The 26,163-nt window shown below is 35.0% G+C and overlaps 1 protein-coding gene across 1 annotated transcript in view; it reads left to right on the top strand.

Moving 5' to 3' along the window:
* Window positions 1-26,163, top strand: part of DMD (dystrophin) — a 2,044,437-nt gene that overhangs the window by 1,192,995 nt on the left and 825,279 nt on the right. The window lies entirely within an intron of this gene.

Below are 26,163 nucleotides of genomic sequence, written 5' to 3'. Positions count from 1 at the left end.
AAAATATTTCATTGTAGATTAGAAGCAGGGTGAAAGGCACTAACAGTAAGGAACCTATCAACCGTTAATCAACAGCAGTAAATAAATTTTTTATTTTTTATTTTTATATACTAAAATATGTACTTGTTGCTGGTTAGTGGTTTTCTGCTATTTTAAACTTTAAGTTTGCTTTAAAAATCACACATGATTGCTTAAAGGTGAATATCTTCAATATATATTTTAACTTCAAGCTGAATCTCAGTTGTTTTTCAAGAAGATTTTAAAAAGCAATTATAAATGATTGTTTTGTAAGAAAGACAGATCTTTGCTTAGTTTTAAAAATAGCTATAATTATGACTATGAAGCTAAAAACAGTAATAGTGATATTTATTTCCAGTTTCACCACATTTGTGAATATATTCTTGAAGGGGAACTTGAGCCAAAAATGTCCAAGTTTAATGGGGAAAACAAAACCTCAGAAAGGTTACCGTCAAATTCAATCATCATTTAAATTTCCCTTGGAATGAACTGAAGGCACAGAAAGCCAATGGGCCGGGCGCGGTGGCTCAAGCCTGTAATCCCAGCACTTTGGGAGGCCGAGGCGGGTGGATCACAAGGTCAGGAGATCGAGACTATCCTGGCTAACATGGTGAAACCCCGTCTCTACTAAAAATACAAAAAACTAGCCGGGCGCGGTAGCGGGCGCCTGTAGTCCCAGCTACTTGGGAGGCTGAGGCGGGAGAATGGCGTGAACCCGGGGGGCGGAGCTTGCAGTGAGCCGAGATCGCGCCACTGCACTCCAGCCTGGGAGACACAGTGAGACTCCGTCTCAAAAAAAAAAAAAAAAAAAAAAAAAAGAAAGCCAAATGAGTGGTGCTGCAGTTGGAAAGCATAGATAGTTTATAAATGGGATTTTGTATTATGCTTCCAGTTGTTGATGTTAATGTGTCTTGTTTCATAAAGGAAGACTTGGCCTTTATTTACCAAATGAGAATATTGTTATGAGCAATGAAAACTTTGTTCTGTTGCCAAGCTCTTGCATCCCACCCATCATCCACATAATAGGTGGATTTTAATATTCAGGAAGCTAGAACAACTCATTGATGAATGTCTTTGGTTAAGATGTATTAAAAAGAAGATTTTAGAATTATGTCAATTGTCTTTGCCCACCTCCTCTTTCCCTCTTTCCCTCTTTATTCATGTTACATTATTCAGAAAGTAGACACAATTCATATTTTGTACAAAAGAAACACATTAGTTGACCTAAACACACACACACACACACACACACATACACGCACACCACACACACATCTTGCCAAAGTTAAAGAATAATAGCCTCATCGAAAGATATTTTGTATTAAGTCTTGGTTTTGAAAATCTTCTTGATTATAGATAGATAAAATAAAGAACTAAACTTTGTAGTTAAACTGCTTCCTTAGGTAAGTCATATACTTTTTTCCCAGATTGAAATTCTTCTATTAATCATACAAGTATGTTATTATTTAGATAACTGACGTGCTTATACTATGAACAGGTATAAATCTGTATAATGTCATTTCTCAACTAGGCTCAATCTAATGCAAATTAAAATAGTAAGAAATGAGAAAATTAACAAAAAATTGAATACCATACTATAAATATATATATATAGGGAGAGAATTCATAAAGTGAATTAAATCGATTGGAAGATTATTTTTCTATAATATATAAAGTATTGTTTCCTATTTTTAAATGTCTTACTCATATAGTATTTGAATAGAGAGTATTAATATTCCCTCTGATAACTCTAATTCACCTCAATTTTCAAAATCTTGTTATCTGTTATTGGACTCTAAAGGCACATTATAATTTATAAACAGAGATGTAGCAATATCCTGTTTCACCAGATAAGCTCTAAAACTTTAGATCTTTCTAATTTTATAAGAAAGTGGTATATGCTGACTCTGTTGTTAAATATTATACAAATTTTATGTTAATTACAGCTAGGGATTTGGCTATAATTAGGAAAAAATTTTCCCATTTAAACATGTTGACCTACATTAAATATTGCACTTTTGTGCTTTAAAAAGCCAAGTTCAGCTTCCTTGAGTTTTTTTTTTTAAGCTCAGCTTTTAAAGTTGTCTATTTCACGCTACATTTTAAAAATAAATGTTAACATATTTAAATTTCCACTGAGATCACTTTTGTGGCATACTTCCTCAGGATTTTTATATCATTTAAATTTTATGAAATGTAAAAATGTAATAAAATATAAGTGCTAGTTCTACCAATATACTCATAGCTATTTTTAAACATCCAGTAGCAAATCAAGTAAAAATAATAAAATAATATTTTATGAATAATATGTTAACCTAACAATTACAGAAGGGCTGTAAACATGAACCTACTGCTAATCAATAGTGTACTCTCAGTGCAAGCCAAGCAGATGTTAGATGGAGATAGAAGTTATTTATTGCACAGGTGAAAAATAAGATGCCTATTCAACTTAACAACAGTACTCTTAGTTTGTAATAGACTTTAAGTACAGCGGTTAGAAATATTTAACATGTTTTAGTCCAGCGACATCAATGAAAGAAAGTGTATAATTCAAGCTAGATATCTATATGGAGCCCTGTAGTTGCATAATTTTAAGTCTTTTGAAATTTTAAGATATTAGAAAAAACATCTCAAAAGTTCAAATAATAGTGGACATCCATTAAGGTTAGTCTATGTTGGAAGCAAATGAAGTATGAAATGTAGTCAGTTAGCTATGCAGTTTAAGATAGACAATTCACTACTGCTCCAATTATGTAACAGAAGAACTGGATAACATCTATAGGTTTAAGCATGATAATAATGAGTTTAATGATGGCGTAGCCACCAAAACTATCTTTGTAAACGAAGGATGTGCAAATAAAAACCTATCGGCTATAAGGGGAAGTCATAGGTTAATACAAAACAAGTCTGTGTACAAGTCTTTAAGCAAGTGTCCATGAATAGCAAGGGGTGTCATGCTCTTCATTGGAGAAAAAAAATTACCTATTTGTCTTTACTAACCTCTAACTGAAATTGAGCATTCCTTTTCATTTTGAATGTAGGCAAAAAAAAAAAAAAAAAAAAANCCTAGCCTGCTGTCTGCCCAGAATCTCATCCTAATTTACTGTGGTTTCAGTCATTTTAATGTGCAGTCACTATCTTCATACACTCCTTTTCTTCTGGAGCATTCTAGAAGACGTACCAGTCAAGGGATTCTGGGGAGCCAGGCTTTCAAGCAATGGATTGCTGACAACATAATGAAGAAGATTTTACTTAGAATAATCTCAGTTGATAAAAGATTGAATGTGAGATAGAAGCAAGGCAGTGGGAAGTGGAATTCCTAAACTGAGGAAGCTCCGAATCATAACCCTTAGCAATAATAATAAGATTTCAAAACATTATAGTTCTTTCTTCTTTTAGATAAGTCTGATATTGCTTATCCCATTTCACAGATAAGGCAATTATTCCACTAATATGCATTAAGGAATAGTGATTTTAATTTAAGTGTTACCTTAATGAAAATATTTTTGAATTTTTTCTTTCCCCAAGTCTTTTTGTGAACAATTTCAAACATATAGAAAAACTGAAAAAATAGCAAAATGTATGCCCATATACACTCTTTTCCTCCCCCTGAATTCTTAGAGTCAACAATTATTAACATTTTGCCACATTTGCTTTTTCTCTCTCTCTACCCCCTCTGTGTCTCTCATATATAGGACATCTCATACACACACATACACACACACACACACACACATAGACACACACACACATACACATACACACATACACACACACATACACACACACACACATACACACACACATACACACACATATACACACACATACACACACACACACACTTTTTAAAATATTTGCAAATAAGTTATAAATACCACTATACCCCTAAATAATTCAGCATGTGTCACTTTGAAATACAGACATGCCATATATAACCATGCCTGTTTATTACACTCTCCTCCAAATTAAATATAATACTACATTATTATTAATATCCATTGCATATTCACATTTCCTTCATAGTTCAAAAATGTCTTTTATATTTTGCAGGGGAGTTAGTACCAACATCTTATCATGGCTCGTGCATTACATTTGGCTATTATGATTTTTTATCCTTTTTAGTCTAAAATAGCCCTTCCACATTTTTTTCACCGATATTGAAATTTGAAAATGTCCAAGACACCAGCCTCAAAAAATGTCTCATCTTTCAGGATTTGTTTTATTTTGTTTCCCCTGATGGGATTACTTAACTTGTTCTCTAGTCTCTGAATTTCTAGTAAACCGGAAGTTAGGTCTAAATAAGACTTCAGGAGATGCATGTCAAACATTTTTGCCTAGAATATTTCGTACAAGATGCTGTGTATTTTGTATTACATCATATCAGGAGCTGCATCATATGAAGTAGTCTCACTAAATGCTGCAAAGTTGTATTACTTGCTTCAGGTGGTGACTGACAGATCTTGCATTATAATGTCACATATTTTCTGTGCAATTAATAAATCATCTAATGGCTTTAGTATCCATTGATGATCCTTCCCTAACTCCCTTATTACACTGGGGCTTGCAAAATGGAGATTTTCCTAATCTAACATGATCTTAAATTTACCAGCTGACTTTCTTCTGTTAAAAAAAAAAAGGTTTTTCCTCTATATTTATGTCAAAATGGACTCATAAATTTTTATTTATTCAATTTATTATTATGAATTACAGTTATTATTCTTGCCCAGAGCTTCCTGCTCAATTGTCCCAGGCTCACCTTGGACTTTTCCTACCCCAGATTTAGAATTACCCATTTTTTTCGAGGAACTTTGGTTACTTTTAGAGGTGAGTAGTACGTAGAAACCTACATCTGGGTAGTAGCCCCTTCTCAATGGAATATTTGCACCTTTCTGGCAAGCAGTCCCAAAGGAGGTAATGTTTTCAGATTACTTTTGAAAGGATTCTTGACAAATCTCTTTCAGAATACATGGAAGTTAAAAGTAAGTCTAGACATGTTAAAAAGCCCTTGTTGTGTGAGACTTCATGTACAGTCATTAAGTTATTATTCCTTTAAACCTCTCTACTTCTAAATTCTTAAACCAAAATGTATCAGTATATAATCTATGCTTGTTTGCCATGCAAATTAATGGTGTCAATAAGATAACGGGAGGTTTCTTATTGACATTTACGAATGCGTAAATGTACTTAAAGGAAGAAATTATTGTTTAAAGACCTTAGCTCATTGTTTGCATGCAAATAGATGCTGTTAATTAGAAATGAGCCTTATCTAATTCATTAAAGTAGGTCTAGTAGGTCCTCTTCTTGAAAATTTCCATGAACAATTCATGTTACTCTATGCACTTCCTTGTAAGACAACTGTTTTCTCTTAAGTTTTCTTTAACTTTGGCTTCTCACAAATTCAGACCCCGCTAACCAAATAGCTTTCAACCAAATAGCTTTATAGCATCTTATTTCCTACAAATTAAAAGCCAATATTTTAATGACTCAATTGGCTCTTCACAGTGTGTGCAATATTTTAAATGTACCCAGTATATCCGTGTGAACCAGTGCTACAAGCCTGCTCACACATTCACATTTTGCCCCCAGGATCTGTCCAGTCAACTGGCTCTGTACTCAAACTTCCTTTTTTTCTCATTGCCGGTTTTGACCTTGACTCTCCATCCACTCCAGAGTTTATAAACTGAGTACCCACAGGCTGAATCCTGAATGCATGCAGTGTTTTTGCATAGCCATTGTCTTAAATAATTGACAACTTTTAAAAATTGAGAGACCTCTTTTTTTTTAATTGGCAGAATTAGGATTTTTATTTTATTTTTTTATTATACTTTAAGTTCTAGGGTACATATACACAACGTGCAGGTTTGTTACATATGTATACATGTGGCATGTTGGTGTGCTGCACCCATTAACTCGTCATTTACATTAGGTATAATTTTTTTTAAAAAAAAATGGGGATTTCTGTTTTCTTTTGAAAATTTAGATCTGGCTACTAGGCACTCATTACTATATTTTCTCTTGGCACCATCAGCTACAACTGAGTAACAGATGTTTCGGTATCTTGCTACTCAAAGTGTGGTCTCTGGTTCAGAGCACAGACATCACCTGGGAGTTGCTAAAAAATGCAGAATCTAATAAATAACAGTCAGCATTTTAATAAGATTTCCAAGTGATTCATGGGCACATTAAAGTTTGAGAAGCATTGCCTTGGGTAAGCAAGCTTTGTCCTCAGTTTGCAGCACCTGTCCCACTTTGCTCATTTATATTAATTGCTTTTCCATAGATATTTGATTTTATAATACCTCATATAGACCTTTGTATGATGATGATGGTTAGGGTGGTGGTGGCAGTGATGGTGATAACACTTAATATTGCCAGGCACTGTTCCAAGTGTTTTACATAGTTCAATACTTATAACAACTCTATGAAATAGTTGCTATTCTCCTTTTATTTTTATTTTTATTTTTTTATTTTTTATTTTTTTTTATTATTATTATACTTTAAGTTCTAGGGTACATGTGCATGACGTGCAGGTTTGTTACATATGTATACTTGTGCCATATTGGTGTGCTGCACCCATCAACTCATCAGCACCCATCAACTCGTCCTTTACATCAGGTATAACTCCCAATGCAATCCCTCCCCCCTCCCCCCTGCCCATAATAAGCCCCAGTGTGTGATGTTCCCCTTCCCGAGTCCAAGTGATCTCATTGTTCAGTTCCTACCTATGAGTGAGAACATGAGGTGTTTGGTTTTCTGTTCCTGCGATAGTTTGCTGAGAATGATGGTTTCCAGCTGCATCCATGTCCCTACAAAGGACACAAACTCATTCTTTTTATGGCTGCATAGTATTCCATGGTGTATATGTGCCACATTTTCTTAATCCAGTCTGTCACTGATGGACATTTGGGTTGATTCCAAGTCTTTGCTATTGTGAATAGTGCCTCAATGAACATATGTGTGCATGTGTCTTTATAGCAGCATGATTTATAATCCTTTGGGTATATCCCCAGTAATGGGATGGCTGGGTCATATGGTACATCTAGTTCTAGATCCTTGAGGAATCGCCATACTGTTTTCCATAATGGTTGAACTAGTTTACAGTCCCACCAACAGTGTAAAAGTGTTCCTATTTCTCCACATCCTCTCCAGCACCTGTTGTTTCCTGACTTTTTAATGATTGCCATTCTAACTGGTGTGAGATGGTATCTCATTGTGGTTTTGATTTGCATTTCTCTGATGGCCAGTGATGATGAGCATTTTTTCATGTGTCTGTTGGCTGTATGAATGTCTTCTTTTGAGAAATGTCTGTTCATATCCTTTGCCCACTTTTTGATGGGGTTGTTTGTTTTTTTCTTGTAAATTTGTTTGAGTTCTTTGTAGGTTCTGGATATTAGCCCTTTGTCAGATGAGTAGATTGCAAACATTTTCTCCCATTCTGTAGGTTGCCTGTTCAGTCTGATGGAAGTTCCTTTTGCTGTGCAGAAGCTCTTTAGTTTAATTAGATCCCATTTGTCAATTTTGGCTTTTGCTGCCGTTGCTTTTGGTGTTTTAGACATGAAGTCTTTGCCCATGCCTATGTCCTGAATGGTACTACCTAGGTTTTCTTCTAGGCTTTTTATGGTATTAGGTCTAACATTTAAGTCTCTAATCCATCTTGAATTAATTTTCATATAAGGAGTAAGGAAAGGATCCAGTTTCAGCTTTCTACTTATGGCTAGCCAATTTTCCCAGCACCATTTATTAAATAGGGAATTCTTTTCCCATTTCTTATTTTTCTCAGGTTTGTCAAAGATCAGATGGCTGTAGATGTGTGGTATTATTTCTGAGGGCTCTGTTGTGTTCCATTGGTCTATATATCTGTTTTGGTACCAGTACCGTGCTGTTTTGGTTACTGTAGCCTTGTAGTATAGTTTGAAGTCAGGTAGCATGATGCCTCCAGCTTTGTTCTTTTGACTTAGGATTGTCTTGGAGATGCGGGCTCTTTTTTGGTTCCATATGAACTTTAAAGCAGTTTTTTCCAATTCTGTGAAGAAACTTATTGGTAGCTTGATGGGGATGGCATTGAATCTATAAATTATCTTGGGCAGTATGGCCATTTTCACAATATTGATTCTTCCTAGCCATGAGCATGGTATGTTCTTCCATTTGTTTGTGTCCTCTTTTATTTCACTGAGCAGTGGTTTGTAGTTCTCCTTGAAGAGGTCCTTTACATCCCTTGTAAGTTGGATTCCTAGGTATTTTTTTCTCTTTGAAGCAATTGTGAATGGAAGTTCATTCCTGATTTGGCTCTCTGTTTGTCTGTTACTGGTGTATAAGAATGCTTGTGATTTTTGCACATTAATTTTGTATCCTGAGACTTTGCTGAAGTTGCTTATCAGCCTAAGGAGATTTTGGGCTGAGACGATGGGGTTTTCTAAATATACAATCATGTCATCTGCAAAGAGGGACAATTTGACTTCTTCTTTTCCTAACTGAATACCCTTGATTTCTTTCTCTTGCCTGATTGCCCTAGCCAGAACTTCCAACACTATGTTGAATAGGAGTGGTGAGAGAGGGCATCCCTGTCTTGTGCCAGTTTTCAAAGAGAATTTTTCCAGTTTTTGCCCATTCAGTATGATATTGGCTGTGGGTTTGTCATAAATAGCTCTTATTATTTTGATATATGTTCCATCAATACCGAATTTATTGAGAGTTTTTAGCATGAAGGGCTGTTGAATTTTTGTCAAAGGTCTTTTCTGCATCTATTGAGATAATCATGTGGTTCTTGTCTTTGGTTCTGTTTATATGCTGGATTACGTTTATTGATTTGCATATTTTGAACCAGCCTTGCATCCCAGGGATGAAACCCACTTGATCATGGTAGTAAGTTTTTGATATGCTACTGGATTCGGTTTGCCAGTATTTTATTGTGGATTTTTGCATCGATGTTCATCAGGGATATTGGTCTAAAATTCTCTTTTTTTGTTGTGTCTCTGCCAGGCTTTGGTATCAGGATGATGTTGGCCTCATAAAATGAGTTAGGGAGGATTCCCTCTTTTTCTATTGATTGGAATAGTTTCAGAAGGAATGGTACCAGCTCCTCCTTGTACCTCTGGTAGAATTCGGCTGTGAATCCATCTGGTCCTGGACTTTTTTGGTTGGTAGGCTATTAATTATTGCCTCAATTTCAGAGCCTGCTATTGGTCTATTCAGGGATTCAGCTTCTTCCTGGTTTAGTCTTGGGAGAATGTAAGTGTCCAGGAAATTATCCATTTCTTCTAGATTTTCTAGTTTATTTGCATAGAGGTGTTTATACTATTCTCTGATGGTAGTTTGTATTTCTGTGGGGTCGGTGGTGATATCCCCTTTATCATTTTTTATTGCGTCTATTTGATTCTTCTCTCTTTTCTTCTTTATTAGTCTTACTAGCGGTCTATCAATTTTGTTGATCTTTTCAAAAAACCAACTCCTGGATTCATTGATTTTTTGGAGGGATTTTGTGTCTCCATCTCCTTCAGTTCTGCTCTGATCTTAGTTATTTCTTGCCTTCTGCTAGCTTTCGAACGTGTTTGCTCTTGCTTCTCTAGTTCTTTTAATTGTGATGTTAGAGTGTCAATTTTAGATATTTGTAGCTTTCTCTTGTGGGCATTTAGTGCTATAAATTTCCCTCTACACACTGCTTTAAATGTGTCCCAGAGATTCTGGTATGTTGTATCTTTGTTCTCATTGGTTTCAAAGAACATCTTTATTTCTGCCTTCATTTCGTTATGTACCCAGTAGTCATTCAGGAGCAGGTTGTTCAGTTTCCATGTAGTTGAGTGGTTTTGATTGAATTTCTTAGTCCTGAGTTCTAGTTTGATTGCACTGTGGTCTGAGAGACAGTTTGTTATAATTTCTGTTCTTGTACATTTGCTGAGGAGTGCTTTACTTCCAATTATGTGGTCAATTTTGGAATAAGTGCAGTGTGGTGCTGAGAAGAATGTATATTCTGTTGATTTGGGGTAGAGAGTTCTGTAGATGTCTATTAGGTCCGCTTGGTGCAGAGATGAGTTCAATTCCTGGATATCCTTGTTAACTTTCTGTCTCGTTGATCTGTCTAATGTTGACAGTGGGGTGTTGAAGTCTCTCATTATTATTGTATGGGAGTCTAAGTCTCTTTGTAAGTCTCTAAGGACTTGCTTTATGAATCTGGGTGCTCCTGTATTGGGTGCATATATATTTAGGATAGTTAGCTCTTCCTGTTGAATTGATCCCTTTACCATTATGTAATGGCCTTCTTTGTCTCTTTTGATCTTTGATGGTTTAAAGTCTGTTTTATCAGAGACTAGTATTGCAACCCCTGCTTTTTTTTGTTCTCCATTTGCTTGGTAGATCTTCCTCCATCCCTTTATTTTGAGCCTATGTGTGTCTCTGCATGTGAGATGGGTCTCCTGAATACAGCAGACTGATGGGTCTTGACTCTTTATCCAGTTTGCCAGTCTGTGTCTTTTAATTGGAGCATTTAGTCCATTTACATTTAAGGTTAATATTGTTATGTGTGAACTTGATCCTGTCATTATGATATTAACCGATTATTTTGCTCGTTGGTTGATGCAGTTTCTTCCTGGCATCGATGGTCTTTACATTTTGACATGTTTTTGCAATGGCTGGTACTGGTTGTTCCTTTCCTTGTTTAGTGCTTCCTTCAGGGTCTCTTGTAAGGCACAGGAGGGCAGTGAAGGCACAGGCTGATAAAACTCTTTGCCCAAGACTGCACAGCTAGCAAGTATTTGAACCAGGATGCACTCCCGCAGTCTGACTCCAGAGTCCTTACTCTAGATCAGATTTTGCATTATTTATCCCAGTTTTGTCCTTCAGGATTCTCTGGTATATACTTACAGTTTCTTCCCACCAACCTTCCACTTATCTTTGATGGCCACATGTAGTAGCAAAAGAATTGAACGTAGGGTCTATTCTGATCTATCTTTCCAACCATGTTTTTCATAATTTCCACTATTTCTATTTGTCTGAAGCTTTGAATGACCTGAAGTTTTCTGTTCTTCAGCTTTTGTGAAAAAAGAAAAAAAAAAACACACACACACTTCCTTTGGTTGAATTCCCTTTCCCCTTATTTTTTTTCCCCCAAAATCTTACACATCCCTCAAGACTCATCTTAAGTGCTATTACCTCAATGAATGTGATCTGCTTTTCTCAAACAAGCAGTTTATTCTCTTAAGGTTTTCTTGCCCCTTTTTATAACACTCATGAAATATTTTATGTATATATCATGTACCATACCTATTTACATATGCTTTTTCCCCAGCAAGATTAAAAGCTTCATGAGGGCAGAGGACTATTGTTATCTCTATAACCCACAGTACTTAACAGAAAGCCTGATATATTGTAGATGACCAGTAAGTACTTTCTTAATTTAAATGGTAAGAATTTTATTCACATTCAGATTAAACTGAAGATTTAAATCTTTACACTTCATATTATTACATAGGTTAAAAATAGATCTAAAAAGCCAGACCAATTTTTATGTTTTTATCATGTTATCACATTTCCACGGATACCTTTGCAATTCTAGAAATTGACCTTGATTCCTTCTAGTCTTAAAAAAAAATGGAAGGAGTTTGGTTAATAATGTTTTAGGTATTCTTCAGAATTTAGTGCATTTAAGAGACAAGTAACTTCAATTTATTTAGCTAGTTATAGCAAAAAGCAGCTCTTTGATTCAAACATTGTGTACATTTGTTTACTGTAGTCTCACTGTATCTCAACTAATACCTTTTAAGTGAATTAAGTAGGAATTAGCCCTGAAACTGAATGTTTTAGCCTCATCCTACATATAGCCACAAGATGTTTTAGATGCAATCCATATCACCAAAGAGCTATTTTTAGATTGATCAGCGAGAATCATACAGATATTATTATTCACAGGTGTCTATGGAAAAGCTGGTCTCTTCCCATCTGTTCTCTGATGACTCTTGAAAAGCTTTCAAGGACATTCATAATTCTTCATCAAAAGACTTTGAAAAATTAGCTTCATAGTTAATCATTGTATGTCATATTTTATTTTTTCAACTTGGCTAGTTCTAGTGAAACTGACTAGCTGGCACCAAATATGTTGTTGCATTGGCTGGTACTGGTGATACCACTACATGGAGATACACAAGTGAATGCGCTTTATTCATGGCCTTCCATGAACTTTTATGTGCCTGGGAAAGTAGGAGTTAGGGAGAGTTTGTTAGGGAACATGATATCAGGGATGGACCCTGAAGGATGAGGGGAGGCAAATGAAGAATAAATGGACATGCCAGAGAGAAAAAGTGATGGGAGCAAAATCACTGAAGCAAGAAAAAGTGGCCTACATTAAAGGACTATGCACAGTTCAGTATAAAAAGGCTCTGCTAAGCAAGCACCATTGACTTACCCTAAACTCTTCATTTTCTATATATAAGCTGCCCAATTCCCACTCCAAACTTAATGATGGATATTAGTAACCTATACATGTTTTTGAAAGGTATTCAAGTATCCTTTCTGGTACCATGTACCTTGGCTCGCACCATCTGAGAGTATGTTCTCCAAGAGTCAACAGTCTGTGGTTCCTAACCTGGCTATGCAAGTTATTCTTGTTATTAAAATTTTCCTGTTTATTAAATATCATGAAAACTAATGAAATAGAAATGAAAAGATAAGAGAATTGTGGTTTCTATGAATACTAAATTGAATGCTTGGAAGACTTGATAAAGGTGATTAGAAAAAAAAAAAAAAAAAAAAGGGCCAGGCGCAGTGGCTCACACCTATAATCCTGGCATTTTGGGAGGCCGAGGTGGGTGGATCACCTGAAGTCAGGATTTCGAGACCAGCCTGGCCAACATGGCAAAACCCCACCTCTACTAAAAACAATACAAAAGTTAGCCAAACATGGGCCTGTAGTCCCAGCTACTTGGGAGGCTGAGGTGGGAGAGTTGCTTGAACCCGGGAGGCAGAGGTTGTAGTGAGACAAGATTGTGCCATTGCACTCCAGCCTGGGTGACAGAGTGAGGAAAAAAAAAACAAAAAAACAAAAAAACAAAAAAAAAATAACGGTGCTGTTGAATTAAATGTAGGTAAGATAACTGTTTAAGATTGGGTGTGAGGGATAGAATCCCCCCCAAAAATGGAGGTATTTTACATTCAGATTATTTCAGGCATATCCAAATTTGACTGTAATTCAAAGAAACTAAACTAAAAGTCACAGATTATGAAATGTAGAAGTGTTTTATGCAAAAAGTAATATGCTTACCTTCAACCTGTGGGCTTTTACTCCAGGAAAAGTCTCAGACCCCATACCACATGAGAAGTAAATGAGTGACCATTTGTATATTCTAAGAAAAATAAAATGTTTGAATATGTGTAAACACATTTATATAATTCCTCCAATTTTACACTATTTTTCCAAAAAACACCTATCCACTTACCCTAATCAAGTTTGATAAGGGGACTTCCTTTTATATGTAGAAAGACTGAAAAATGACACAGTGACAAATGAAACTGTCAAGATAGACCAGGTCATGGAAGATTTGAAATCTCAAAGAATTTTTTCCAGGGTAGGATATAAGGATGTTGGGAAGTTTTTATGTGCTTTAGATTTGCATCCTAATATGTCCCTTTGACAGTCGAGCTCAGAGTGATAAAAAGAGAGTGAAACGGGTGGCAGGGTGACTCACGTTAGAGACAATGAGTGAGCAGAATAGAACTTACAAAAATGTGACAGATTCAAGAAATACTTGATGAAAGTGGAACAACTTAGTCATTAATTCGATGGGATGATGAGGGGAATGAAGGGATAATTCTAGGATGATCTCTTTTCCAGGTTTTTTGCTTGGGGAACTGGCTGAATGGAATGCTGTTAGTTAGGATAGGAAATACAAAGGAGAGTAACCAGATGGAAAGAGGAAAGCAAATCAGACATACAGAGCTCAACTCGGGAATAGAGTAGTCTTAAGGAGCTCGTGGAACAATTAAAATAAGGAGATCAGAAAACACACATTTGAATGTGTAAGTCTGAACATCAGGAGGAAGAAAAGGGCTGAAGACACTGAGCCATCTTGGTCTCAATGTAGAGATGGTGGCAATCTCCATTGAACTAACTGCTTCTCAATATGATACCTTTCTCAAGTCATTAATTTGCTAACCAGTAAACAAACCAGAATTCCCAGAGTACACATTATCCGTTAAGCACTGCTGTGGAAAAGGAGTTCAGGTGTCAGGAAGCCAATGTGGCAGATGAGCACTAGTGGTGACAAATGAACCAAAGTCATATGGGTGACCTTCATGGGGCCACAGAGTACCACTCTAAACTATCACAAATCAGAAGGGTTGGCAAACAAAATATTGGGGAAAAATCACGGAAAATCTATCACAACATACAGGAAAATAAGTTCAAAGATTTCTTCCTACAGATTGCAGATAAGAAATGAGCCCTTTTTATTTGGGGCACCCTAGGGAAAGAGTAGATGCCTATATGTATATTTAAAGTAGGAATACAGCATTTATTTGAATATACTGCAAATGGTCAATACAAGGGTAGTTAGAGAGCCCATAACGTAAAAAATAAACACGAAGAAATACATGCCCCAGTCGGACCCTTTACTTGGGTTCCTATAAATTCACTCTCCCTTTAAGGTTATTGCTTTTAAAGTCTATCTGTTGATTGGACCCAACAGCAGCTGCACCAAGACCGTACCATTTTTTAAAAAAACAGGCCAAATGGCATTCTGCATTTATTTTCCTTGTTGCTGAAGAAACTTGAATTGTCTACCCTCAAAGCCTGTCCTTTGAGACGTATTTCATAATTAGAAGCACTCATTTACAAAGTGCTTTTTATTTTAGAATCACAAACCAAAACACTCCTAAAAAGGAACACACCATCCACAGGTGAGTGACATACCTTTGTTTGCAAAAGAAAACCCAAAGACCTAAGAGAAAAATGTGTTGATCATTTTATTGATTCCTTCCCTTGGTTTAATATAATTAATGGATATCTTAGATATGTCTAATAAGTCTATTATCATGTTCCCTTTAAAATTCTCTTTTGTTTTACTAATTATATGTTGTCAAAGTTTGACCATTAATATAAATCTAAATTTATCGTAATGTGATTTTTTTACAAAGGTTGATTTTAATTAAAATATTTTATTTTCTCTCTCTCTTTCTACTATGATAAATGTTTTTAAAATTGTTTGTAAAATGAAAGTCCTATATTTGTGTAAGCTGCCAATCTAACAATTTATCACTTACCATTGTGATGGTGAATATATAACAATCCTTATATTCAGCAGAAAGCCTTATCTCTTGTTTCACAGGAACCTTGCACCAGTTAATTATTCTCTCTCCTGAATGCACACAAACACAAGCATATCTTTACCCTTTTTCTACGGCCTCGCTATCCCTGATCAGGTGAATGTTTTTAGCTCCTAGATTACAACATAGCTATATTCAAACATTCCTTTCCAAATGCATTCCACTGTACTTGTCAGGGTTCATAGCTGTGAATGGCAGAAACCAGTTTTTGTTGATATAAGCAGAAATGAACTTTAGGAGAAAGATACAGGCCTGTTCCTATTCCTAAACAAAGGGATAGAAAACCAGCTCAAAACGGGCAGAACCCCAAAAAGAGGCTCAACTCCAAGAACTATAGTCCAAATCATACCCTACATTGGATCTTGAACTCTTGGACTCAAGCAATCCACTCATCTTAGCCTTCCATAGTGCTGGGATTACAGGTATGTGCCATGACGTCTGGCCCCCATACACTAGATGTAAATGTTGCCATGGACCACTCTACCACTGCAGACACTGGATGGAGAATGTCATTGCTACTGGAAAGAATTCTAGATAGTGCCTTATAATTCCGTCACTCATTCCAGATTCAAAAACTGAACTTCCCCCATCAGATTCCATTCTTATTTGGGGATTTTGTCCCACATAATCAGAGTGTTCAGATTCTGGGTAACCAAAGTTAACAAATGTCTCTTACTTCCCCTTTCCGGTTATTACTCCCATTTGAATCTTCTTCATAGTCACTGTTACTTAAACACACATTCTCTATTATCACATTTCCCTCTCCTCTCTTCTGTTTTTTGCTTTTAATCCAAACCACTGCTCAGAAACCATTATTGCCAATAACACCAATGATTTCTTGTAGTTCAATCCACTGGACATATCTTAGTCCTATTATCTGTAGGCCATGTGCCATTAATTGAACACTTTCTATATTAGCACTTGGTCCTATCTTATCTTCCAAGTCACTACTCTTATCTGAATTTATTCTTACCTCTCTATGTAATTCCTTACTATATTGATGGCACTCCTTGTTTTACCTGCCCCTTACATCCTGACGTTTATCTGGGACATGTTCTGAACCCTCCCTTCTTCTCATTCTATAGTTTCCCTGATTGTTATCCATAGCAACAAATGTAGTTTTTACTGTATCAATTAGAATGATATCTAGGGAGATTAAAAAATAATTATAGTAACTGAAACAAAGTAGAAGTATATTCATCTTCATGTAGAAGGAATCTGCCAGTAGGTAGTCCAAGGTTAGTATCATTGCTCTATAATGTTGAAGACCCAGATCCCTTCTGTCCTCACAGATCTGCCATCCTTTGGTGAGGTCCTTACACTCATGGATCAAGATGACTATGAGCTCTCTATCCATCACAACTGCTTTTCAAAGGCTGCAAGATATAGGCAGTGGACAAAAAGGGGATACCGCTACCCTTTTAAAGGGACTTCATGGAAGATCTACACAACACTTTAGCTTATATATCATTGGCCAGAATTTATTCTCATGACAGTTCCAAACCGCAATGGGCATTCAAAATTTAGTGGAATGGATCATGGGGTAAGCAGCTAAGCAGTCTCTACCAAAGTCACCAATTTCATTTTATAGCCTAAGTCTAATATTTGGCCCAATATATAGTTTCAGATTAGACCTACATATCTAGCTTCAAATGGAGCATTTCCTCTTCTATGTCTCAAAGCCATCTCAAAGTCAGCATATCCAAAACTCAACGCATTATATTCATCCCCAGAATCTACTGTGGGTGGTATCACTATCTATTCACGTACCCAAACTCTAAATTTGGAAGTTATAAGAGCCGGTATTAATGACACTGAGTTTTGTGTATTTACTCTATGAATGGGACTTGGATAAGAGTTTTACAGATGTTTCCCACTTAATTGTCACAATATCTCAGTTATGGAGATTTTCTATGTCCATCATCTCACCTGACTCTTCGAGACATAAGCAAAGCATGGCAGCATTCTTATGTCCATTTTACAAATTATCACATTAAGCTAAAAAAAATAAGATATATGTCCAAGAGTAACCAAAGTTATAGAAGGATTGATAACTAAAAGTCAATGATTTAGACCCAAATCTGTGCCTTTTCCTTTATTGTTACATACGACCATATCTAGCTATGTGAACAAAGCAGCTAATGATGGCAGGGTAGGACAAATAAGCAAGTGAATGTTCCCCACTACATTTATGATTCTTTGCCAATTGAACAGCTTCAAGCCTGTGTCTTCTCAGATATGTGTTTCCTCTTATGTCTAAGGAAAAGTATTATATTTGATATGCTTTTATGAACTTTCTTTTTTGAGATGGGGGTCTGGCTCTCTCACTCAGGCTGGAATGCAGTGGCATGATTACAGTTCACTGCAGCCTTGACCTCCGAGGTTCAAGCAATCCTCCAACCTCAGCCTCCTGAGGAGCTGGGACCACAGACACAGGCTACTACACCCAGTTATTTTTCTTTCTTTCTTTCTTTCTTTCTTTTTTTTTTTTTTTTTTTTTGGTAGAGACAGGGTTTCACTATGTTGCCCACCTGGTCTCGAACTCCTGAAGTCAAGTGATTCATCCACCTCAGCCTCCCAAAGGGCTGGGATTACAGGAATGAGCCAATGTGATTGGCCTGAATTTTTCAAATTTAATTTTATTGAGGTAAAATATACCTCTGTATAAAAAGTAAATATACCTTTACCATTTTTAAGTATACAGTTCAGTGGTAATAAGTAAATTTATGTTATTTTTCCCCTTTGTGCCCTCTCCCTATTCCTATTCCTGATCTGTGGTAACCACCAAGGCAGTGTCTACTTTCATGAGCTCCATGTTTTTAGCTCCCACATATGAGTGAAAACACATAATATTTGTCTTTCAGTCCCTGGTTTTCTTTATTTAAAATAATTACCTCCAGTTCTATCCACCTTGCTGCAAATGACAGGATTTCATCCTTTTTATGGCTGAATAATATCCCATACTGTATATGTAACACATTTTCTTTATCCATTCATCCTATACATTTTAAATGGTGTGGAATTTGGAGAATACATAAGGAAACATGATGATTGTGTAAAAGGAAAGGATCTACAAAAGCAAGGTTTATCTACCCCATAAAGATAACAAAAGAATCTCTGAATGTGGATACGGTTTGTGGAGTGTTTCAGAGGTTGAAAGATTGTGAAGGACTAGATGGGTATAAAAAAAGTGAGGAGGAGAAGAAATAAAAGTTCTGGAATGTTCTGTAACTTGTAGATGAGTTCCCTATATTACTTTGAAAATGTAAATTGAGATTATAATTATTTTTCAATGATCTATTTTTGCTGGGCTGAGTCTCTGTTGGTGTAACTCTTTAACAAATATGGGTCATATGGGACCCTGGATTTTATTAGAATTACATGTGTGAATCAAATTCTAACTTTATGAACCAATATAATGATTGTTTTTTAGTGATTAGAGTCTATCCATGACAAAAACAGTTTGTTTGTCCTACTGATTTATTTGGTGTTTTCTTGCTAATTAGCCTTTATACTAGACAGTAGAAAATCAGAGTAATTGGACTTTAGGTTGGCCATTAAATAAACCTGGCAACTAAATGCTGGGTGATAATCACCTATCTTCCCACTCGTGTTTATTACCTTTGGAAGTAGGTAACATAGTATCTTTGTGTTTATATTTTTAATTTGTTCTTTTTTCTCTTGCACCAGCTACTTAAGTTATCTGAGCTTCATTTTACTAATTCAAAAATAAAGATAATAATACATATTTATAGAGATGTTGTCAGAGTAAAAGATAATGTAAATAAATTGGCTAGCTCTATGCCTAGCACACGAGTAGGTGCTTAGAAGTTAGTGTCTGGGTACATGACTTCTGGGGATGATAAAGTGAGTAGCTTGATAAATCTCCCCAAGAATCAATAAAATGGGACATACTGGACAAAACATTTTATGACCCTGGATATCAACCAATGGCATATGCTAAATTAAAAAGTGATTATTTATAAAAAGTACTAAACTTTGTATGTGAACAATATGAATCTGTGGTGTATTTGCCTGTATTTCCCCCACTCCCTACTCCCAGCTTTGTCAAGCATGATAGTTCTATCAAGGTAGAACAAGCCATGGAAATCAGCAGCTTCATCACCACAGGGACTGATTTTATTTGAAGCAGAAGTTTAAAACTCCATGTCCAGAAGCTTTGTCAGTAACAGTGGAGATCTAGGTGGCAAACATAAAGTCAGAATGGCAACCCAGCTGGCCTAAAGTTGCAGTCTTGATTGGAACAAGTAACTGACTGACGGAATGGCCGGAAATTTAATTTAACCAGCATATCTGCAAAATGAGGCAGCCATAATGGGCCTCAGTAAGGACTCCGTGTGTCTCCTTTATGAAAACTTAAAATGTGCCTGCATGTTGAATATACCCTTTAACACATACAAAGAACCTTTAGCAAAATTTGGAAGTCTTACTGGCTTGAGGCATTTAAGATCAACTGCTGGCCAACTTTTGACTAATGCAAATTAAGCTATGCTTACCTCTAGGAAACTAGGCATAAAGTTTGTTTCTGCTGTTTGACAGAGAAAGAATATCAATAGCCACACACTGTGGGGAAACAGATTCCACAGATTTCATCTAAGCAAGTTATTAAAACTTCAGTTTAAAAATTGCTGAGCATAAGAAGGAACATTAGAATTTGGAGCTACTTTAATATATTATTTAAAATGTCAAATTTTCAAGAAAAATTTATGATACATTCAAAGAGACAGGGAACTGAGACCCATTCTCATGGGGAAAAGCAGTCAATAAAAGTTGTCTCTGAATTGGCCCAGATATTAGCAGATAGAAACTTAAAGGCTCCTACTATAAATACCTTCAAACAACTAAAGAAAAGCATGTTTAAATAATTAAATGAAAGTATGGTAACAATAACTACAAATAGAGAATCTCAACTAAAAGATACACACTATAAAAAAGAACCAAATGAAAATTCTAGAATTGGAAAGTAGAATAACCAAAATTTAAAAAATCATGAATGGGGCTCAAGAGCAGAGAGTAAGGCAGAAAAAAAAATCAGTAAATTTGAAAATAGATAAATAAAAATTATCCAATCTGAACATCAGAGGTAGAACAGTATAAAGAAATGAACATGAGTCATAGATTTGTGTCAAAATATTGAGCATATCAGTGTAGATGTTATGAGAGTCCCAGAAAAAAAGAGAATGTTAAAGAGACAGAAAAATTATTTGAAGAAATAATGACCAAACACTTCACAAATATGGTGAGGCTCAATAAACCCCAAATAGAATAAACACAAAGAGACAAATACCCTAAAACATAAGAGTCAAACTATTGAAATAATTTCATTAGAAAGTGAAAGTGAAAAAGTCTTTAAAACAACCAGAAAAAAATGACTCATCATGTATAGGGAACACATGATTGATAGTTAATTTCTCTTAAACAATAGAGGCCAGAGGTATTGGAATGATATATTCAAAGTTCTCAGAGAACACAAAATTGCCAACCAAGAATTCCATATAAAACTATCCTTCAAAAATATAGGTAAAATAAAGATATTACCAAATTGAGAATGAGAATATTTCTTGCTAGATGACCTGACTTACGAGAAAAACTAAAGTCATTCAGGTTGAAAAGAAGTGATATTGAGTAACTCGAATCCAAATGAAGAGATAAAGAATCACAGAACTGATAAGTATAGAGATAAATATAAAAGACTGTACAAATATAGATGTATACTTTTCTTCTATTAACTTCTTTGAAAGACCTAATATTGCATAAAAATTATAATATTGTGTTATCATGTTTATAACATATATAGATGTAATATTATGAAAATAATAGCAAAAAGCAGGAGGAGCAAAGATAGAGCTTAGCAGAGAAAAATTTCTAAATTTTACTGTGTTAAATTAGTTTGCACTTAAGTAAATTATGATAAATCAAGATGCATATGTAATCTTTAGAGCATGCACTAAGAAAATAGTTAAAATTTAAAATTATACACTAAAAATAACAAGACAGTGCAATAAAGGAGAAACAGGAACAAAAAAGACATGAATAAGATGTGAAAAAATACAATATGGCACATGTAAATGCAAGTAAAAATTGAGAATTGCTTTTTAAAAATCTGAAATTTGAAATGCTCTAAAATCTGAAACTTTCTGAAGGTTGATATAATTCCACAAGTGGAAAATTTCACACCTGACCTCCTGTAATGAGTCACAGTCAAAACACAGCAAAAACTTTGTTTCATGCACAGTATTTGAAATACTTTATAAAATTACCTCCAGGTTATATGTACAAGATATATAAATGTATGTATGTTTAAACTTGGATCCTATCTCTAAGATATTAGGTATATGCAAATATTACAAAATCTAAAGAAATCCAAAATCCAAAACACTTCCAGTCCCAAGCATTTTGGATATGGGATACTCTACATATCAATAGTTATAGTAAATGGGAGTGAACTAAGCACTGCAATTACATGCAGAGATTTCAGGCAGGAGTGTTTAAAATATCCAACCATAATTTGTTTAAAAGAGGAATGTATTAGAGCCAAAAACCATATAATTTGAAGGAAAAATGATGTACTATGCAAATTGTTTCCATATAAAAATGAAGTGACAATACTAATATCAGACAAAATAGACTTTAAGATAAAATATGTAACAAGAGAAAAACAAGGACATTTTTAATTATAGAAGGGGTCAATTAAGCAGAAAATATAACAATTCTAAATAATTAATAGGAAAGTCCCAAATTCTATGATGCAGAAATTGACAGAATTCAAAGAAGAACTAGACAATTCAACAATAATTATTGGAGACTTCAAACCCTACTCTCAATAGCTGGCAGATCAATTAGACAGAAAAATGGCAACAATATAGAAGAATTCACCAACACTATCAACCAACTTGACCTAACTAACATTCATAGGAGACGCCACCACATGAAAGCAGAATACATACTATTTTAAAGTACGCATGAAATTTTCTCTGGGACAGATTCTATGCTAGGTCAAAAAACAAATCTCAATACACTTAAAAGGCTTGAATTCATAAAAATTATCTTCTCTTAATATGTCTGAATTAAATTGGAATTCAACAGAAGGAAATTTGGAAGATATCAAAATATTTTGAAATTCAACAACTTCTAAATCCATGGGTTAAAAAATAAATCACACAGGAAATTATAAAATATTTTGAACTGAATAAAAATAAAAGCACAACATGTCAAGATTTATAGGATGTCATGAAAACAGTGCTTACAGGGAAACTTCTATTTTTAAATGCGTATTTTAGAAAAGAATAAAATTCTCAAATCATTAACTCAAGCTTTCACCATAAGAAACTAGAAAAAGAAGAACACAGTAAACTCTAAGGAAGCATAAGGAAGCAAATAATGGGGGAATAGAGCAGAAGTCAATAAAATAGAAAGAAGAAGAAGAAGAAAAATCAATGAAACCATACACTAATCTTTGAAAATATTTTTTACATGGAAAAGCTTTAGCTAGACTGACCAAAAAAAAAATTACCAAAATAATAAAGGAAAAACGGGTAATTACTACCAACCCTATAGAAATTACAAAGACTAGAATGTAATAACATGAAAAACTTTGTCAACTATTTCTGCAAAATATATTAAATGAAAAAATTCTCAGAAAGACATAAATTACCAAAATTGATTCAAGAAAAAATAGAAATATGAATAGACCTAACACAAATACAGAAACTGATTTAGTAATTTAAAATTTTGCAACAAAAAAATCCAGGTCCAAGAGAAAGATAGGAATCCAAGGCATCCACAGTGTAGAAGAAGAAATGAAACTCTCTTTATTCACAAATAGCACAATACTGTATGTAGAAAAATCTGATATCCACAAAATAACTGCTAGAACTAATAAGTTCAGGAAGCTTGCAAGATAATCAATATACAAAAATAAATTACATTCCTATGTACTAGCAATAAAAAAAGTGAAAATGATACTAAGAAAATAATTTCATTCTTTGTAGCATAAAATAGATTAAATGGTCACTAATTTAAAAATATAAGTACTAAACCTGTACTCTGAAAACTGTAATATGTTGCTGAGAGAAATTAAAAATCTAAATAAATAGGAACATATTCCATGTTCATGAATTGGAAGACTCAATACTGATAAGGTGGCGATTCTCCCCAAATTGTTCTATAGATTTAAGGCAATCTCCATCAACATCCTAGCAGGCTTTTTGGCACAAATTGAAAAACTGATCCCACAATTTATATGGAAATTCAAATGTACCAAATAGCCAAAACAATTGTGAAAAAGAAGAATAAAAGTTAGAGCACTTCGAAATCAGGACATTACCTGATTTCAAATCTTGATGTAAAACTGCAGTGATGAGGACAGTGTGGTACTATCATAAGGACAGGCTTATAGATCGCCTATAAGTTTATGAAACAAACATATTCATATTTTTATTTTTTTGTTGTTGTTGAACCTGTTCACTGCACTCCTAATGTCGACAATGGAAGAGATTTGATAGTCCAGCAATAAACCCTTATATATATGGTCAATCAATATATGACAAAGGTGACAAGACAATCCAATAGAAGGAAAGCTTATTATTGGGTAGCTTATTGTTAGTGTATAGAAACAGAACTGATTGTTATACAACTCAACAGGAAAAAAGCAAATAACTTGATTTTTTAAATATTTGAATATATATTTCTCCACAGAAGACATACACATGGCCAACAGGTATATGAAAAGGTGCTCAGCATCAGTAATCATCAGGGAAATGCAAATCAAAACCTCTGTGAGATGACCACTATCATCTCACCCCTGTTAGGATGGCTATTATGAAAATGAAACAAAAACAAAAGTTAAGAAATGTTGAGGATGTGAGGAAATCAGAACGCTAGTACACCATTGGTGGTAATGGAAAATGATGCAGCTGCTATAGAACACAGTAGAAAGGTTCTTGAAAAAGTTAAAAACAGAACTACCATGTGATCCAGCAACCTCACTCCTGGGCGTATATCCCAAAGAATTAAAACCAGAATCTCAAAAAGATATCTAAACTCTCATCTTTTCTGAAGCATTATTCACAATAGCCAAGTTATCAAAACAGCATAGCTGTGCATGGAATAATGCATGGATTAAGAAAAGGTGGTCTATGCATACAGGGAATGTTATTTGGCCTAAAAAGGGAAGAATGTCCTGCCGTATTTGACAATATATATGAACCTGGAAGACATTATGCTAAGTGAAATAAGCCAGTCACCAAAGGGCAAACACTGAATGATTCCATTTATATGAAGTGTCTGAGATAGTCAAACTCATAGAACCAGAGAGTAGAATGGTAGTTACCAGGGGCTGGGCGAAGGGGGAACTGGGAGTTGCTGTTAATGAGTATAAGGTTTCAGTTATATAATATAAATAAGTTCTAAAGATCTGCTGTACAACATAATGCCTGTACTGTGCACTTAAATTATTATTAAGAGGGTAGGTCTTAAGTGTGCCTACCATAAGAAGAAGAAGAAGAAGGAGAAAGTGAAGAAGAAGAAAGAAAAAATGAAGGGGCATGAGCAAGCTTTTGGAGTTGATGCATATAGTTGTTACCTTGATTATGGGGATGGCTTCATGGTTGTATGCTTATATCCCAATTCATCACATTGTATACAGATGCCCCTCACCTTAGGATGGGGTTATGTCCTGATAAACCCATCATAAATTGAAAATGTTATGAGTCAAAAGTACATTTTCAATTAATGATATTTTCAATTTACAGTGAGTATATCCAGATATAATCCCATCATAAGTCCAGGATTATACTAAATGTGTATCGCTTTTGCACCATGGTAAACTTCAAAATTGTAAGTCAAACCATCGTAGTAAGTCGAGGAAGATCTGTTTGTTAATTATGGACCCTTCATGTATACCTTAAATACTTAATAAAGCTGTTAAATGAAAATTAAAAGTTGACTGGGCACATGGCTCATGCCTATAATCTCAGTGCTTTGGGAGGCCAAGGCAAGAGGATTGCTTGAGGCCAGGAGTTCAAGACCAGCTTGGGCACATAGCAACATACCATCTCTACATAAAATTAAAAATTTAGCCAACTGTGGTGGTGTAAGCCTGTAGTCCTAGATACTCAGGAGGCTGAGTTGGGAGAATTTCTTGATCCCAGGAGTTCGAGGTTACAGTGAGCTATAATCATGCCACCACGCTCCAGGAGACCCTGTCTCAAAATAAATATAAAAGTTTTAAAAATATTGGTATCTCAATGTTCCTCATTATCCACTGTATTTAAGGTTTAGCTATTTATGCTTGATGCCTCACAAGGTAATCTTATTTTTCTCCCTGATATTTTTATGATGCAAATTTACTGTATATATGACACAAATTTGTGTATGCAATATTTTCTAGCTAATGGCCTTTTATTTTACTCTCATTTTCATTATGCTTTTCCTGTTAAGTCATATAGCAAATAAATTGTGTGGCATTTTCTTAGCAACTATTAATTCTCTCAGAATGGGAACACAATTCTCTCATATACTCAGCTGGAAGGTAATGATGGTCAGCTCCCAGTGGAGAAAAAGAAACTCCCTTCGGTTTTCATAAACATACAGAGAAATTTTCTCCTAAATGCTATGTCAGTCTGCTGTATGTCCTATTGATCTAAGAACCAGAGAACATATATTTTAGTTTACACTGCCTTGACTCTGTTGTACATGGCTAGGTCTGTTTAAAAAAGAAATCCTTGGAGATACCTTTTGGATTCTAGTATTTTTAAATGTATGCTTAGCTAAGTGAAGTGGTCTACTTCATGGGTCAAAACCAATCTTGAG

Source organism: Theropithecus gelada, chromosome X (assembly GCF_003255815.1).
Source record: "Theropithecus gelada isolate Dixy chromosome X, Tgel_1.0, whole genome shotgun sequence".
In the NCBI taxonomy this organism is placed as follows: domain Eukaryota; kingdom Metazoa; phylum Chordata; class Mammalia; order Primates; family Cercopithecidae; genus Theropithecus; species Theropithecus gelada.
This window is presented reverse-complemented; position numbering and strand designations above follow the sequence as displayed.